This window comes from Sciurus vulgaris, assembly GCF_902686455.1.
Source record: "Sciurus vulgaris genome assembly, chromosome: 2".
NCBI lineage: Eukaryota > Metazoa > Chordata > Mammalia > Rodentia > Sciuridae > Sciurus > Sciurus vulgaris.
Genome location: NC_136462.1, coordinates 28683267 through 28699962, shown reverse-complemented (window position 1 = coordinate 28699962; position 16696 = coordinate 28683267). Strand labels below are relative to the sequence as shown.

General features: G+C 49.1%; 1 long non-coding RNA gene across 1 annotated transcript; it reads right to left on the bottom strand.

Moving 5' to 3' along the window:
* Positions 1 to 513: 513 nt before the first annotated feature.
* LOC306655047 lies at positions 514 to 13259 on the bottom strand. The gene is made up of 4 exons (XR_013762167.1): positions 13057 to 13259; positions 9662 to 9817; positions 6613 to 8292; positions 514 to 2313 (listed from the first exon to the last, which is right to left on the bottom strand). It is a non-coding gene; the product is annotated as an uncharacterized lncRNA (long non-coding RNA).
* Between the last annotated feature and the right edge of the window lie 3437 nt (positions 13260 to 16696).

Below are 16696 nucleotides of genomic sequence, written 5' to 3'. Positions count from 1 at the left end.
GCTCCACCCCACGTCTCTCCAGATCTCTGGGAGGATGCGGGTTGGTCTATTGTATTAAACTCTGTAGACTGTAGCCTGAAAAAAGAGTGCTCCCAGCATGTGGTCACCTGGCCTCCCTGTGGCCTCGCTAGGAGAGGAGTCCGACCTAACGGCCTCTGGAAGCAACTGTAGTCACTGGGGCTCTCACCTGCAAAGCCACTACTCACGGATGCCCAAACGTGGGAAGTGGGCAGAGACCTATAATTCAGAGACTGGGAGATGGCGCCAAAGACTTCCCCTGAACATGAGCTTTCTTTCTGATGGAGAATCTGGAATCTTAACCTTTGATCTTCCAACAAAACAGACATGGGGTTCTTCTCCCAGTGCAGAGACCCAGTGCGGACTGGGGTGTGTGAAGAGGAGGCTCTCCTGTCCATCTCCTTTGGGACCCGGTTCTTTGGTAGTTAATGCTCTATCGAGCCCTTTCCCCACCCCCTGTTAACCACTCCCCGTGGGCAGAGCAAAGAAGCCAGTCATTCCAGATGTTGCATGCAGTGCGTAGAATTTATTTTTCTTTGGAACTCTGAGTGCAGCTGTCTTGACAGTTAACCCTGCCAGGGCCTGGCCTTTCAAGGGCAAGCTTCCTTCCAGTCAGAGAGTTCTCTCCCCACCCCTGCTTCAGCACTGTGATTTTCCCCCAGAAACCCCCACAAAAGGCACATGACCTGGGTCCGGCATCTTCTGAATGACACTCAGGGCCAGAGCTAGACATGCAGGACTCACGTGCACGGATCCCAACTCGCGGCAGGGGCTTCTCTTCCCCTTTCATTCTCTACTTTCTAGTGACCCCAGAAAGTTCCACTTCTCCTTTCTGATCAGCCTGGTAGACAGAAGATGGCTGAGGCGAGGGCAAGTGCCAGTGCTGACCTCATCTCCACTCAGGGAAATCAGAGCGGCAGCCACCAGTAGAGATTTGATCTTCCAGGGCTTTGACGTGGGCTATTCCGTCTTCCCAGCCCCCTCCTGGTGGGCCAGTTGACCCACACGCAAATGCCTCTAGGCAGACACTGACATGCATGGAACTCATGGCACATAGGACAAAGGAGAGCGTGGTCACCCGAGGATTGAGGGCACGGCACTTTGTAGTCCATGTCACGGGGCCATGTGGGAATTCAGGTACAGGGGTTTCCGTTTCTTCCAATTTGTCACGAAAATCAAAATCAGAATTTCTACATGAAATATCCCAATTGATGATGATGATGATGATGATGATGATGATGGTGATGGTGATGGTGATGATTGTGTGTTGCTGGGGACGGAACCCAAGGCCCCACATATGCTAGGCAGGCACTAGACCCCTGAACTACAGCACCCCTCCTGAAAATCTCCCAGTTTTTAAAATGCTCTGCAGACCAACAAAATACATTAGTGGGTCAGGACTGACCTTTGCAAGGCCTGGGACAAAAATACAAATGGAGACCACATATCATGTCTAAATATTTAAATGTCATAAACCAAGTTTACAAATCCTCCCCAAAATACATTCTCCCTTGGCAAAGACCCCGAAAGGCCAGCTTTGAGTGGGGAAGGCTTGGGTGTCGCATTTCCACTGACACAGGTAGTGAGGGGGAAGCGACCTCAGGCTGCAGCACGCCCTCTTCTTGTCCCTCTTTGGACTCTTCCTGGACCACAGGGCCTCAAGTTCATGCAGGTGGACAAATCAGACTGCAACACCAGGTTCCTCCCATCTCCACCCCCACAGACAGCCATCCCTTGGCCACCTCGTATCTGGGGTGCGCAGAGGAGTGGCCTGCCCCACCCTCAGGAAGAAGGATCCGGGGAAGAGCGCCATAGCTCCAGTAGGAAGCTCAGGGCCAACTCGGGGCATTCTGTGTTCTGGATACATGGGGCATGGTCTAAAGGGGGACACAGAGCTCCTAAGAGTTATGTCTCCTTGGTCCTTAGGACTCCTTGCCTCACAGGAAGGGTGCTGCAAGAGGAAGCCGGGGCTGGTCCCCATAGTGTCAGGAGTCCAGAGCAGGGGCCTTTCATGCCTGAGTCGGAAGATGACACCGCAGGGTCTGGCCCATCTGTCACACAAGTCTAGGTCAGTGATGTCTCCTGAGAAAGCCCAGGTCCCGGCAAGGCCCTGCATAGCAAGAAATGGATGCAAAATAGCCTGGTTGCTGTCGATCAACCGCCTTGACCTGAGGACTCCTGGGGACTGTTGGCTTCCCCACCTGCTGTCCTTGCTGCTCACCTCTTCCTAGCAGCGTCAGTCCTTGAGTGAATGTTGAAGCCAATTACGAGAAAGCCAGATTTTCATTCCTCCGGCTGAGAAGCGTGGGTGGAGAGAGAAAGGGAGACAAACTCATCACAAAGGTCACAGAGTTGCTGCCTGTGGACCAACACTTACCAGCACTGTTCATGAATGTAGCAGTTGTGGGTGCGGCTTTGTGGTGGAGGAGGCGAGACAGCTGAGTGTCCCACTTCTTTTGGGGTCAGACAGGCTATGTCTAGTCCTCTGACCTTGTTCCCTTCTCCTCCACTGGTTTCCATATCCCAAAGCTGCTCAGGAATTCCAAAGAGAGAAAGAGGCTAGTGAACTAAGGCTGACATCAAGGTAGTAAAGACTCCACCCTCTTTTGTCTCTTATAGACAGGATTGGCATATTTGGAGGCAGCTGTGCACATCATGCTTGACCCAAAGGAATGAGTTCCTAATGGAACATCACAGGCTTTCTTGCCAGGGCAGTGGCTTTGCGTGGGTACAAGGGGAGCAGGAGATGGAAGGAAACAGAGATGTATCCCTCCAAAATATCTTGTTTTTAAACTAATGGTTATGTAATTTGAATTAATCCCTATCCAGGAAAATAAAATAAAAAGCCCAATCCTGGAGTCAGGCATTGTGGTGCACACCTGTAATCTCAGTAATTCAGGAGGCCAAGGCAGGAGGATTGCAAGTTTGAGGCCAGCCTCAGCAACTTAGCAAGACCCTGTCTCACAATAACAAGACAAAGGACTGGGGATATAGCTCGGGAATTAGGTGCCCCTAAATTCAATCCCTAGTACAAACAAAACAAAAAATAAAACTGATCCTGGCTTCAACAATCCACTGGTAGACAAAGATAAGAACCCTGCCTCAGAGGAATTTAATTGAAAATCTGTACAGATAAATGCCATTGCTACTCAGGTTTGTCTGGCTTCCCCTGGAAGATCCCTATGGAGAGACTGCTGAGGTCGTGACTGCACCTAGAAACCGAGTTGAGGGGGGCGGAGACTGAGCATTGCCCTCCCAAAGCTGTCCTTTCCTTTTTCCATACTTCAGAACCCTCATTTTGACCGCAATGGAAACATTGCAAAGGTCACATCTCCCAGGCTGTCTTGCAGCTAGGAGGGCACGTGACACCGTTCCGGCCCGTGAGAAGTCGGCAGAAATTGCTAGGTAGGGCTTATGGGAACCTTCTTTAAAGGGTGAGGAGGTCTCAGCTGGCACAGGCCTTTCTCCACGAGAAAACAGTGCTTACAGGAAGGGACGAGATCCCGGGTCCCTATGACACTGAAGAAATGTGATGGTGGAAACAGCTCTAGATGACCTCTTTTAAGCGACCACGGGAAGAGTTCATTCTGCTACACTCCTGTGAGTTGGATTTTCTATTAAATGCAACTTAACCTAATTCTGTCTAATGCAGGAGCCAAAGGGACCAAGAACCAAGCAAAGAATTTAAACAATTCCCCGAGCTCAGGGGTTCTAAATCGGGGGTGACCCTCACACACACACCATACACACAAGGCATTTGCTAGGGTCAGGAGACATTTTCAGTTGTGACAGCTTGGAAGAGAGCTGCTACTGGCATCTAAAGGGAGGAGGCCAGGGATGTCGCTGAACATGCTAGAAGGACAGGGCAGCCCCTACAACACAGGTGTATCCAGTCTCCAGCCTTGGTAGTGCAGATGTTGAAAACCCCTGCAGCTGGCTGTCGAGCTCCCCAGCACTAGACCATTAGCCACCAGCCTACCCAGACAGCCTTGCCCATCCCCCCTCCTTGGAAACAAACCCTGGGCATTGGCCAGCCTGGAAAGGTCACATCCTGGATCATATCTTCCACTTTCCTTGGCTCTCATGAACTCTTCCTCCATCTCTTTCATCCTTCAGGTGGGTCCACAGTCTCCATTTTTAATAAACTTCCATGGCCAAATATAAAGAATTCTAAAGTATGGAGACCTAGGAACGGCCATGAGATTTTACCTTTTCGTTTTTTCTCATAAGTATCCACGTCTGAAAAGTTAAAGGCATCATCTCTCACCTCTATCTGCAGGCATTTGAAGATACTGACCATAAATTTTCCAAACCATTTTGCAGCCATCAACAGAGGTCCCTGTTCCTAGAGATCAATTTTTTATATTTGTGCCACCGGAGCAGTGAAAACAGGCTGAGAATCAGATCAGCACCAGGTGATCCCAGCCCAGCCCACTCCCATGAGCACATCTCTCAGTGAAACCAGCCCCGAACACACAAAATGCCAGCATGATCGGGGTCTAAGCATCACTCAAGGTCACTACTAAGTTGAAGACACACCCTGGTGGGACTTGGAGACCTTACAGGGTCTGTCCCCAAGCTCCTCACTCCACTCCTTTCCTCTGCACTGGCTCTGCCCCCTCCCCCAATTCTCTAGCCCCATCTGCATAGCCAGTCTCTGGCTGTTCAGTCTTAACTCCCCACCTTTTTTGCAAATACCAGCTTTGGGAAGTTTTGTCTGACCCCCAGGCTAACTCAGAACCCCCATGATCACGTGGTCTCACGGCACCATGTGGTCTCCCTTCCTAGTCATAAACAGACTGAAATTCACATTGATCTGTGTGACTCTTTGGTAACATCTGTCTCTGTGATGGAACCCTAGGTTTAATAAAGGCATAATTTGCTCCTGTTTTGCTCATCTTGGTATTCTCAGTCCCTTGCACAACAGGATAAAGCCTGCCACACATGGGAATTCAAATAAATATTTGTTGAATGAATAAATGGATAGACGGAGAGGTGGATAGGTGAATGAATGGATGGAGCACGGTGCCCAGCTTCTAGGAACGTAAAATCCAAGACAATCCTTATTAGGACAATGGAATACAATTTTAAGAAAGAAACATCCAACCAACATATGGACAGTAGGCATCAATCAGATCTTTTAAGATCAGGAATCAGGGCTGGGGATGTAGCTCAGTGGTGGCGTGTTTACCCATCATGCACAAGGCCCTGGGTTTGCTCCCAAGCAACACACACATACCACAAACAGCAGAAACTGAAGGAAGGGATTCATTCCCATGGAGGTGGTAGAAATTGAGGACAGAAGCCCCAGGTGGAGCGGGAGGAGGTAGGGTAGTGAATCGTGTCTCCTGAGTTATACTGTCGTCTAGCGTTTAGTCTTATGTCTAGATGTCACCTATCAGACAGAGGCAAGAGCCAGGATCAAAGAAAAGGCAAGCCAGAGTCCTAAGTAGGGCTTTGTCAAAGGAGATCCACCTTAGTCTACTCTCCTCAGTCTCCATTCTATTACTCAAAGCTCTGCTTCCATGATGATGGACAATGGAAGTTGGTCTGTCTGCCTCACTGCCTGCCGTGCCCCATCCACTCTGCACACATAAACACCACACACAAACCAATCCTCTGAACTAGAGAAGAGGTTATCTTCCTAAGATGTGACTGCTCAAGCCACTATGTGCTCCTGCCATTGCCAGACACCCACAGAAATAAGGCTACCTGACCTTGAACTTGAACTTCCAAAACTATGAGCTAAATAAACCTCCTTTTATTTCATAAGTAGCTTGCCTCAGTTATTCTGTTATTGAAGCACAAAGTTGACTAATATACCAGCCTAACTGTTTAGGAACAATATTCAAAATTCACGCCAGGCACCAGTCAATTGGAATGGACTGGAGTAGGGTCAAGGCTTGCCTCTGTGTTGCTTATGGTGGGGCACTGGGTCAGAGCTGTTGACCAGCTGCAGAGGAAATATGTTAATATTCTGACAATCAGTTCAGCTGCCCTGGGTGCACACCACCTGGATATCAGCTTAGCACCCAGGGGGCTGTGAGCCCCTCAGAAGAAGGGGCTCTCCAGTGTGTCTTTATAACTGCTCTCTTTTCCCTTTGGTCCCCACCTGTGCCTGCCTAGCCAAGGGCTTTGCATAGTGCAGGTGGTTAGCATGTATATTTTTTAAAAAATATAAACTTAACACACACACACACACACACACACACACACACACACACACACACACACAGGGTAGATGAAAGAAAATGAAAAGGAAAAGAAAGGATAGGAGGGGAAAGTTGTTCTAGAAGAATAACACTACAGACCTTCCCCAGCCTTCTCACTCACCCACTATGTGCTTACTGGAAATAAGCATTGGGTGCTCTTGAAAGAGAAAGGGTACAGTAAGGGCACTGTGTGCGGGAGGAAGGGGACTCTGCCATGGGGGGGGGGGGGGGAAAGTGACTGCCATTGATCATGACCTCATTTTCTGTACTCAGGTTTTAGGAACTGCTGTCCCCATTGTACTGATTAGAAAAAGACTCAAACGAGGTTAGCTGGTCCCCCCAGGGTCACACAGCCAAGAGTGGTGACAGGACTCAGACTCACCTTTGCTGCCTCCAAAGCCAGGGCTGCATACCAAGGTTGAGCTCTGTGGGGGCGTTTCCAAGACTACAGAATTATGCCAAAACCAGGATGGCAGCAGTCCTCGGCTGGTGCTGCCACCTAGTGACATGAAAGGGAACCGCGGTGACCAGTTTTCCTTCTGGTTCCCTCTGCCTCCCACATTGCAGCCTAGAGAGAACTGGACCAGAGGGGTCCGCCTCTGGCAGCCAGCCACTGCTTTGGCTGAGGCTTGGATAGAGCGCTGGACTCTAATTGTAGGCTGGCACCTCTTTGGGCTTCCTCACAGCGTCTCCCAGAGCCCAGCTCTAAAGCGATATGTGAGCCGGGTAGGATGGCCGATGCCTGAAATCCAAGCAACTCGGGAAGCCGATGCAAGAGCACAGATTCAAGATCAGCCTGGGAAAATCAGCAAAACCGTCTCAAACTAAAAAGTACAAAGAGACGGGAATGTAGCACCCCTGGGTTCAACCCCAGAACTGCAAAAATAATAAATAGATAGATAGGTAGACAGACAGATGTGTGAATGAATGGCAGGGACGCAAATCTCCATAGGTTCAGGGATCCACCTGGTCTCCATACACAACCTCCGAAGGCGTTTCACCATGAAGGTCAAAGTTGATCACGTCCCCTTTCAGGTTGACCTCTGCCTTCAGTGTAGGTTCTGCTTGGTTCCATTTATCAAGCGCCAACTGTCTGCCTGGTACTTTCTTAAACAGTGGCATCTAATTTCATCCAAAGCCCAGGGAGATCCACATGGCTTTCCCAAGTTCCCAGAGCGGGGCTCCAACTCTGATCTTCAGATTCCAATTCGACGATCCTGCTCTGCCCAAGAAGTTACTTCAGTCTGAAACGCGTGACTGTGGAATGACGTCAGTGGTAACTGAAATACAGATAGGAAGGATGGCAGGTGAGCAGAAGCAGTTCCTACCCTTGGCCCTTTCCGCAGCTCTTTCCGGCTCTTCTTCCGAGCCCCGCATACCTGAAAGATGGAAGCCAGAGGCTAACTTTTTCTTTTAGATCCAGCTCTTTGGAATCTTGCTGCGAATGGAAGGAGAATAAGGATCTCCTGCTTGATGCAGGATGGTCTCAAAACACTTGCTTCACTTTGCCCAAAATGAATCTAGTAACTTCTCTGGGTAGTCCTCAAAGATTGCCTCTGAAGCTCATATTTGTGTCAGGAAATCTATATTTGATTTTGTGCTACACAAACTGGTGGCCCGTGGTGAAAAAAATCAACACAGTATAGCAAGGGCAGACATCAGGTGGCATTCTATAAAGCATATTTTTCTTTGACCTGAAATATATAGATTAGATATCTAAATTAGCAAGATCTTACATTTGCGGGGGGAGTCATTGGACTGTATATCTCCACCCTCTATAAAATACATGTGTACTCATCAGATTTGGGTTATACGGTGTCAGGGGTTCGTAGACTCCTGAACGTCTTTCATAGACCCCTAGGTAAAAACCCTTCATCCCTCAACACAGTAAACCCTCGACTCAAGAAACACGGTTGCTGGTAGAAAGCATGGTCCAGAGCAGCAGCCTGGATCAGAATGGGCCTGGAAGAGATCGGTAGCTCCTCGACTGGTACGGTTTAGTGAGCGAGGTGAAATCCTTGATTTGGGGGATACTTCAACTTGTCAGCTCTGATACGCGTCACTGCGGGTAAGCAGGAAGAAGCAGGGCTGAAGGATATAACCAAGTCTGGAACAGGATGAATACTTAGGTGCATTACTGTATACTCATTTGTGAAAGATGAGAATCTTAATAGGTTTTTAAAGATGCTAAAATTTCCCTTGACAAAATGTGCTTGTGCTAAAGTAACCATGTCCAGTGCCCTCATAGGACAGTGAATGAGATCAGCTTTTCTGTGAAATGACTGGAGGCCCACGGAACAGGATCCCAGGAACATAAGAACTGGCCCCAATCCCAGTCCCTCACCCCACACATATACAGACTTTCCTAAAAACAAATGACCTCTTTCATGCCTGGACTGACATCTCAAATCCTATTTTAAAACGTCATTCCTATGACTTGCAATATTTATCAGAATCAAAAACAAATGCTCCTAGTGAGAATTAACCCTTTGTCATATCAACCATTCACACTGTAGACAGAATTTTCACTTGCCACACTCCTACTAGTTTTTCTGATTCACAGGAGAATAGAGAGGGAATAAGATGGCTAGAGACTGGAGGGAGGGCAAGGGAGGGAAATACGCGAGGCAGAGGCGCTGAAACCAAATAGAACATGTCATGGTTTCTATCAAGTCTGATGCCAACATATCACGGTCATCTGGGTTTCAATGGAGGCTCAGCGGGCTGAGTTGTTGGAGTCATTTGCCTCAAAAACAAATTGCAGCCATCAAGATGCCAGCCCTTTTCTTCCTCTGACTTAGGTGTCCTGAGACCGGATGTTAGGTCACAAAGCTGCCCCTGCTTCGTGCCAGGAGGTACTGCTGTCCCCGCTGGGTGTACATGTGCCCCCGGGGCACGTCTGGAAGCGGAGCATGTGCACACGTCCTCCTGCTTTACACACTGGGTGCTTGTGAGTCCCTTGGCTTCTAAGTGGACACAGGGCCAGTTCCCACAGGCGTCTCCCCTTGAAGACTTGAGCTGCCTCCCCGCTGTGCCTCCGGGCCGCACTGCTGCGTTCTGACTACGACATCCACGTGGCCTGCTTCCTCACTTTTGCTCCAGCGTCTCTTCCTCAGCCAGGTCTCCCCCACCTACCGTCCCACTCTTTATCTCTGTCTTGCTACCACACAGGATACCTCGCAAGCTGTTCACCCACTGACTGTCCCATCCACAGTCAGGAAGTTCAGGACCTTGTCCCTGTGCTCACCATCAGGGCCTCTGTGCTTGGAGCAGTGCCAGACATTGGTTAGGGCTCAACAATGTTGGCTAAATGAATAAATGAACGTGTGGGTATCGCCACCCCCGCACCACCCTCCGCCCCTGCCCTCCTTCCACCCCTCGCTAACTTTAGCAATGTCAAGACCCCACAGAGTCTTTCCGATGCCACAAACCTGTCCAACGCACTGGCCACGAGCAGCCTTTTGACGGCCCTGGAGATGGTAGGGCTGCATCATCTTCCAAAGGAAGCAAAAGGGAAGCAAGTTTTTGGCATGATACTTGGGTCCAGGACACCAGGGAGCATGAGTCTCTGCCATGTGCCACCGAGGCTGTGGGGAGATGGGAGATGGAAATAGGTTGTGCCAGTAGTTGTCACATTGTGGTTGCCTGATTCACCGGCAGGGCTGGGCCATATCTACAGAAGCAATCATGTGAACCAGCTGTCGCCACCGCATGAATCTGGTAACTATTTTCTATCTGAGCTTATATTTAATCTCTCTAACTTGGTGTCACTATCCACATACAACCACCACCATTTCTTCTGCATCTATGAACCACCTGTGCTGTTATTCACTTAATCTTTAAAATCAACATACTTTTAAATGTTTAAAAAAATTAACTGACACATAGTAGTTGTGCATATTTATGGGGTACAGCATGATATTTCAATACATGTATACAATATGCAATGATCAGATCGGGGTAACTGGCATGTACTTCACCTCAGACATGTATCATTTCTTTGTGTTGGGAACATTCAAAATCCTCTCTACCTGTCATCTTGAAATATTCAATAAATTGTTATCAGCCACAGTGTGTTAGTCCGTGTTCCACTGCTGTGACAAAATACCGAGAAAAGCTATCTAAAGGAGGAAAATTTCACCTTGGTTCATGGTTTCAGATGTTCAGTCCTGATTACTTGCCCCAGTTGCTTTGGGCAGGTGCAGTCAAGTGAAGGGGTGCCGAGGAGTTGGGTATAACAACGGTCATGGTTTGGGAATAAGCCCTAAAAATTTAAGATATGTGAATCAGTTTTCTATTACTGTAACAAATACCCATGATAACTAATTTATAAAGGCAAAAGGCTTACTTGGGCTCACAGTTATGGAGGTCTCAGTTCATCCTCAGTTGGCCCTGCTGCTTTGGGGCATGTAGTGCATCAGCACTTCATGGCAGGGAGACCATGGGAGAATGCACTGGAAAAAAGCCATTCATCTCATGTTGGGAAGAGAAAGAAAAGAGAGCAGAGCCAGGGGTACAGATCCGTGAAAAAGCAATTGCCTGATGTGTGTGAAGCGCCCCCGGATTCAATCCTCAGCAATGGAAGAAAGGAAGGAAAAGAGGGAGAGGAAGGGCCTGGGATCCCACTATGCTCCTCAAGTAACCAGAGGACCTCACACTATGCCCCACCTCTTAACAGGTCTATTACCTTCCAATAGCACCAAGCTGGAGAAGAAGCCTTTAACACAGGGCCTTTGGGGACTTTAAGATCCAAACTATAGCTTAAGGGGAGGAAGGTGGGGGGCAGACAGATGAGAAAGCCAAGGTGGAGACAGGGCTGGAGGAGGAATGAGAGGAGGTAAGCCAGATGCTCGGGGTAGGTTAGGGAGGGAGAGAAGTAAGTGCCCCAGACAGGGCAGCCTGTCCTCCTAGGACTGGACAGCTGCCACCCTTGAGTCACCCCCATGCCACCTGAGATGATCTCAGAACACTGCTGTCTGAATCGCTGCTCAGAATCAGAGTTTCAGTCAGTCAGTCTGGGACTCTGGGGGTCAGAAAGCCAGAAACCTGCTCTCCGGTAGGAAAGATAAATGAGTTCTTGGAGCCCTGGGGACTAAGAAGCATGTTAGGGAATGAAAAACAAGTCAGCAAGACCAGAAAGGAAAAATGTCATACAGAGAGCTGTGCAAACATTGAGTCTGCAGAAAAACTGAAGACACAAAGCTGCGTTTGGGTTCTTGAGTTATCTGCAGAACCGCACGGATTACTGTGCATGAGAAATTATGGACACAGGCAGCCCTTGAAGGCGGGGGTGCTCCTGAATCACGTCGTGGTGAGTGGTGGTCTTTTCAAGGGGGATGATGCCAACGAGCACTGACAACACAGGGAACGAGGTGCCTCTTTTCTTTCTTTTTTTAAAAGAATGTTTATCACAGCTTTATTTGTAAAGACCCTGTCAATGAAAATTGAACAAAAAATGGTCTCTGTTTTGAAGGAAAATAAGGAAACAGTTAATTCTAAATCAGATATAAGTGGTGCAGGCCCAGGAGCACAGATTCACATTACTTTGAATGAATGATCCAAAGAAGAAGAGATGTAACAACTTTGGTGGTGGGTCCCTCATTTCTAAAGGTATGTGACGCTCGATGCTTACGGGTGGTGGAAGGCATCACCGCTTTATCTGGCTGGTGGATTGCTCATCTCATTCTGGGACCTGTTCCCCCTTCCACTCCAACAGGACCCTCTGGGGAGATGCCCTTGCTCCCAAAGTTATGGTTGACAAGGTTGGGAATGGGCACCTGGGAGCTTGCATTTAGGATACAAATTTGGGGCAGTCCCTCCCAGTCAGCTGAAACTGTTTAAAGATGAAATCTAGCCTGGACGGCTGCCATGTTGGCTGTCCTGTGGAGAAAGCTAAACTTCAGCGAGAGGGAAGGAAGCAGGCAGGCAGGGAGAGTCAGAGAAGGCAAGTCCTGAGTGCGCGGCAGCCCTTGGTTCTGGTCACTCCGGAGCCTGCAGCCACGCCCTGCCCTTCCTGCACTGGACCCATCAACTCCTCCAGGAGGTCTGTGAGCGTCTCCTCCTCCCATCTCAGTGTTCTGGAAACCACTCGCTCTGGAGTTAGGCTGCTTCCAGTTGGGCACCTGTCATTCACAACCAACTCGACAGTGAAAAGAGAGAAACGACTGGAGAAAAGCTGGGGTACGGCCAGCACTCTCGTTTCCCATGGGAGACACCAGGGAGCACTCTCGGGGAGCACTCAGAACCCGGGCAGCTGCCACACCTGCTGCAGGGGCTTTGTGCGCAGCTGGCTTGGAAACCTTACAAGGAATCCCTCCTTCTTTGGGGGCGTTTTGGAGTTGTTTATTTCTAATTCTTCTACTTATTCACAGAATTCAGGGGAACCAGAACAGCGGCCCCCGTAGCCTGGCGGCAGCGAGGAAGGAGAGTCTCACGCCAAGAGGCAGGATGAGGACAGGGGCTCTGCCCACACTTCCTTCCATAAAATGTGATTATTCCATAGGTTTCCATGGAAATCTGCGCTCTGAATTTATAGTAGGTTCTCTGGCCTCCGCCTGGCAGTGACTGGGGCAGTGGACGGGACGGAATGGAAGACACAGGAGAGGACAGTGGGGGATGTAACGGAGCAGGGCCATCACCTGCAGGCACCCCTCTGCGACCTCCCGTCCTGCTCCGCAGGAGTTTCAGGCTGATGCTGCGGGACCCCTCTGGGCGGCAGCTCCATCTGCCCTCACGGTCCCACCAGAAACCCAGGAAGGGCGTTTTCCCGATTCCAACTTTCCCACCCATGCCCCACAGTCCCAGTCCAGTCCCCGCCGTCCATCACCTGCCCACTCCCCTCCATTCTGTCGCTGCTCTTGTTCAATGCAGAATCCAATTTCAGTGAGTGATCACAGCAGCCTCCCCAGAGATCTCTGGGTCCCCACCGCAACTGGATTCTCTGCAGAGACGCCAGAACTGGGCCAGCCAGGTGACAAACCTGATGATGTCCCTCATCTGCTGCAGACCTCCTAGTGGCTCTCCTTTGCTCTTAGGATGAAGTTTTTTGTTTAAAAAAAAAAAAAATCCCATTAATAAGGCCTACGAGAATCCACTCCTTTCCTTCTCATTTCTTACCTTCACTCCAATCCAGCCGCACTGGCTTTGGTCAACTCCTTCAAAGCGCCCTGCTCCCTCCTGGCTCAGGGCCATTGTACAGTCTGTTCCCTCTGCCTGGAATGCCCTTTCCCCTCTTTTTGCCAAATGAATTTTCTTCTCTTCTCCTTCTTCCTCTTTTTAGATTGAACCGAGGGGTGCTGTACCACTGAGCTACGTCCCCGGTCCTTTTTATTCTGAGACAGGGCCTTGCTAAGTTGTGAGGCTGGCCTTGAACTTGTGATCCTCCTGCTCAGCTTCCTGAGTCACTGAGATCACAGGCTGCACCACCACTCGCAGGAACACCTTTCCTTAAGATCTGACTTAAGATCAAGGGAATTTGTGATTTTTACCAACACTCACGGCACCTACTATAATTTTACTTAGCTGAATATGGGAGTGTTTGACGTGTGACCTCTGCCTAGACCACACGCTCCTAGAAGGCAGGAGGGGCCCCATTTGTGTTGCTCACTACTGGATCCTCAGTACCTGCCACAGCCTGTGCAAGTCCTACCTACTGCTCAAGACCCTGTCCAACCACCTCTCTGAGAAGCTCCCTTAATCCCTTGCTTGGACAACCCATGAAGCAGCCAGGAACTCAGCCATGGCCTTCTCTGTGCTCCCTGGATGATATGATCACACACCTGTCTCACACTAGTGGTCAGTGGATCCCTGGACAGGAAGAAACTCATCTTTGTTGGGTTTGTTTCCCCTTCAGCCAGCACCATGCCTGGCCTGCGGGAAGTTCAGTGGGTCAGAGAATGAATGGCTCCAACACAGTTCCCTGGGTCTGGGTTTCATCCTTCAATCCCCCACAAACTCAGAGGCTGACTTAGAAGAGTCTAGTCTGTCTGTCCTTTCTCCAGCCCAATGACCCTGCTCAGTCAGTGCCCCTTCACTTTGTGATCCACATGCCTTTGACTGTTCCCCTGACGACCAACAAATCTAGCTGCACACAGTTCCTCTAGCTGGCTATGCAAATAGAGCCTGGCTCAGCTCTGGGCTTTCTATAGATTATGCAAAACAAGACCATTTAAATATCCCTTCCTCTTTGACTCTTGTGTTTTAGTTAGGTAGGTCTTTCTCATATCTGGAGTTGGGAGCAACATTTTTGTCTTCTAATTAAGAAGTACTTAAAATACATAAAAGATAAGAAGAATCAAAGTGGGCAGTCATAAACACTCAAGAACATACAGCTTGAGGAAATAAAATGGGACCCACATCTGTGGACCTTTTCTTTAGAGAAGGACTAATACCATCTAAGGCCTTTCTAGAATCTCTTGTATTTCCAGGGAACTGAGAAATCGATTTCAAACCATGTGTCCTGGACAGAGCCTGGTGTCTTCTGTCCAGGAAGGAGTCCTCAATCTTGACTTTCTCCTAAGAAGAGTGGTCTTCCTCTGCCCTTGGGCCTGGGTAGGCCCTGGGCACATCCCCTCAAGGAAAGACTCAGAAAAGCCCTGAACTGAGAGGACCTGATCAAGGAAGGCATCCAGACGTCCACTTGGCACAGGGACACCCTTTCAACAGTCCTACCCTTTGGGCCGTGTGAGGGGTGATTGTGGGGCCCAAATACCATGGGAGAGGCACCCTAAAAAAGAAAAGGGGAAACAAAAGGAAGAAAGGAGTCATGAATGCCCGGAACGAGTGGGTCATGTTTTTGTCTATTTGAGGCCACCTGGGGGTGGAACTCCCCTAGGAAACACACCAGAGAAGTGAAGTCAGTCCTTCATGTCCCTTCTATGGGCCAGATGTGGAGCTAAGGTTGGCGTTTAAATATGAATAGACATGATTCACAAACTCGAGGAACTCACAGGAAGTGGGTGAGTTGAAGTCGAGAAGCATTTATGAGAAAGCATGATAGGAGCTCGAATCAGGTGCACATGCAGGGTGGGGAAGAAGACCCTAGATCACGCTTAGGGCATGGGGTTGGCTTCCTGGGGGAGATGGGCTGGCCCCGCACTGAGAAGCACACACCAAGCGGTGGGTTCCTAATGCTGGCGGAACTGCAGGTGGTTCTACCTGTATGGAGCAAAAGCGGGTTGTGGGTAGCGGTCGGAGATGTGGCCAGAGCGATGTCACAAAGGCCTTGTGTGCTAAGCTGAGGAGTGTGAGCCCTCTAGAGCTAGAGCAGGAGAGACCTGAAGAGAACTGGGAGGTCCTGAGGAGCACATGGTGGTGAACTGCGAGGAGTGAGGACAAGGAGGAGGTGGTGACCGGGCCAAGGTGAGAAGCCATGAGAGTGAACTAAGATGGCGGTGATGGGAAGGGTGAGGAGGGAAGGCAGGAAGGGGTACTCCTTCAGCAGATGCCGAGAGTGAGCAGGGAAGTTCCGGGTAGTTCTCAGGCTTTGGGTTTCCATGACTGTGGGCCAGCACCACTACTCATCCACAGGATTCCAGGGAGCAGGCCGCAGCGTGGTTCTTTGGATGACCAGACAGACTTGAGTTGTAAGTGAGAGATAAGACTGTCTAGACTCTTCAAGGTGTAAAAGATATTTAAAACAAAAAGGTCACAGAAGGGCCAAACAAGACGAGGATGTGGGTACTAGGGCCTCTGACCATCGGTTTCTCCGAGGTGGTGATATCCTGGTGCAGCCTTGCGGGGCACAGTTCGCTAAGAGGACATCCACTCCTCCGAGGTTCCAGGGTCAGAGCCTTGGTGTTCATCTTAGCAAAAATATTATCAAATCCAGGATGGAGTTGACCACATTCCCAGACATCTTGGTGAAGCGGCTAGATCCCCATCTGATCTTATTCAACTTTTAAATTTTGGGGGTTATTTTGTGTTTTAAAAATGAGAATTATACAGTTTAAAGAAATAGAATCACCTATCAAAAATACCAGTTGCCAGGGATTGGGGTTGTGACTCAGTGGCAGAGTGCTTACCTAGCAGGTGTGAAGCACTGGGTTAGATTCTCAGTACCACATATAAATAAATAAAATAAGGGTCCATTGATAACTAAAAAATATTTAAAATAATACAAGTTGCCTATCTCCCTTTCCTGCTTTCCCAAGGCAGTTGCTTTCAGCTCATATTAGATGATTCTTCAGGTATTTACCCCCAAGTTCTAAATAGCATGAGTATATTGACACTTCCTGATTTTTGCCATATTAGATATTTACAAGACACAGCCTTTCCAACATGGCAGACAACAACCACACACAGGTGCCCACTTCCATTCCCCCACCCTCCCAATAAAGTTAGATCACCCAAGATGATGGTTATATAATGTGACTCGCAGTGTTCACGTGATTTTGATTGTGTACGTACTATGAAATGCTGAATCACAGAAAGTATACCATGATTTTTTTTCCTTCTTTCCGCCATAG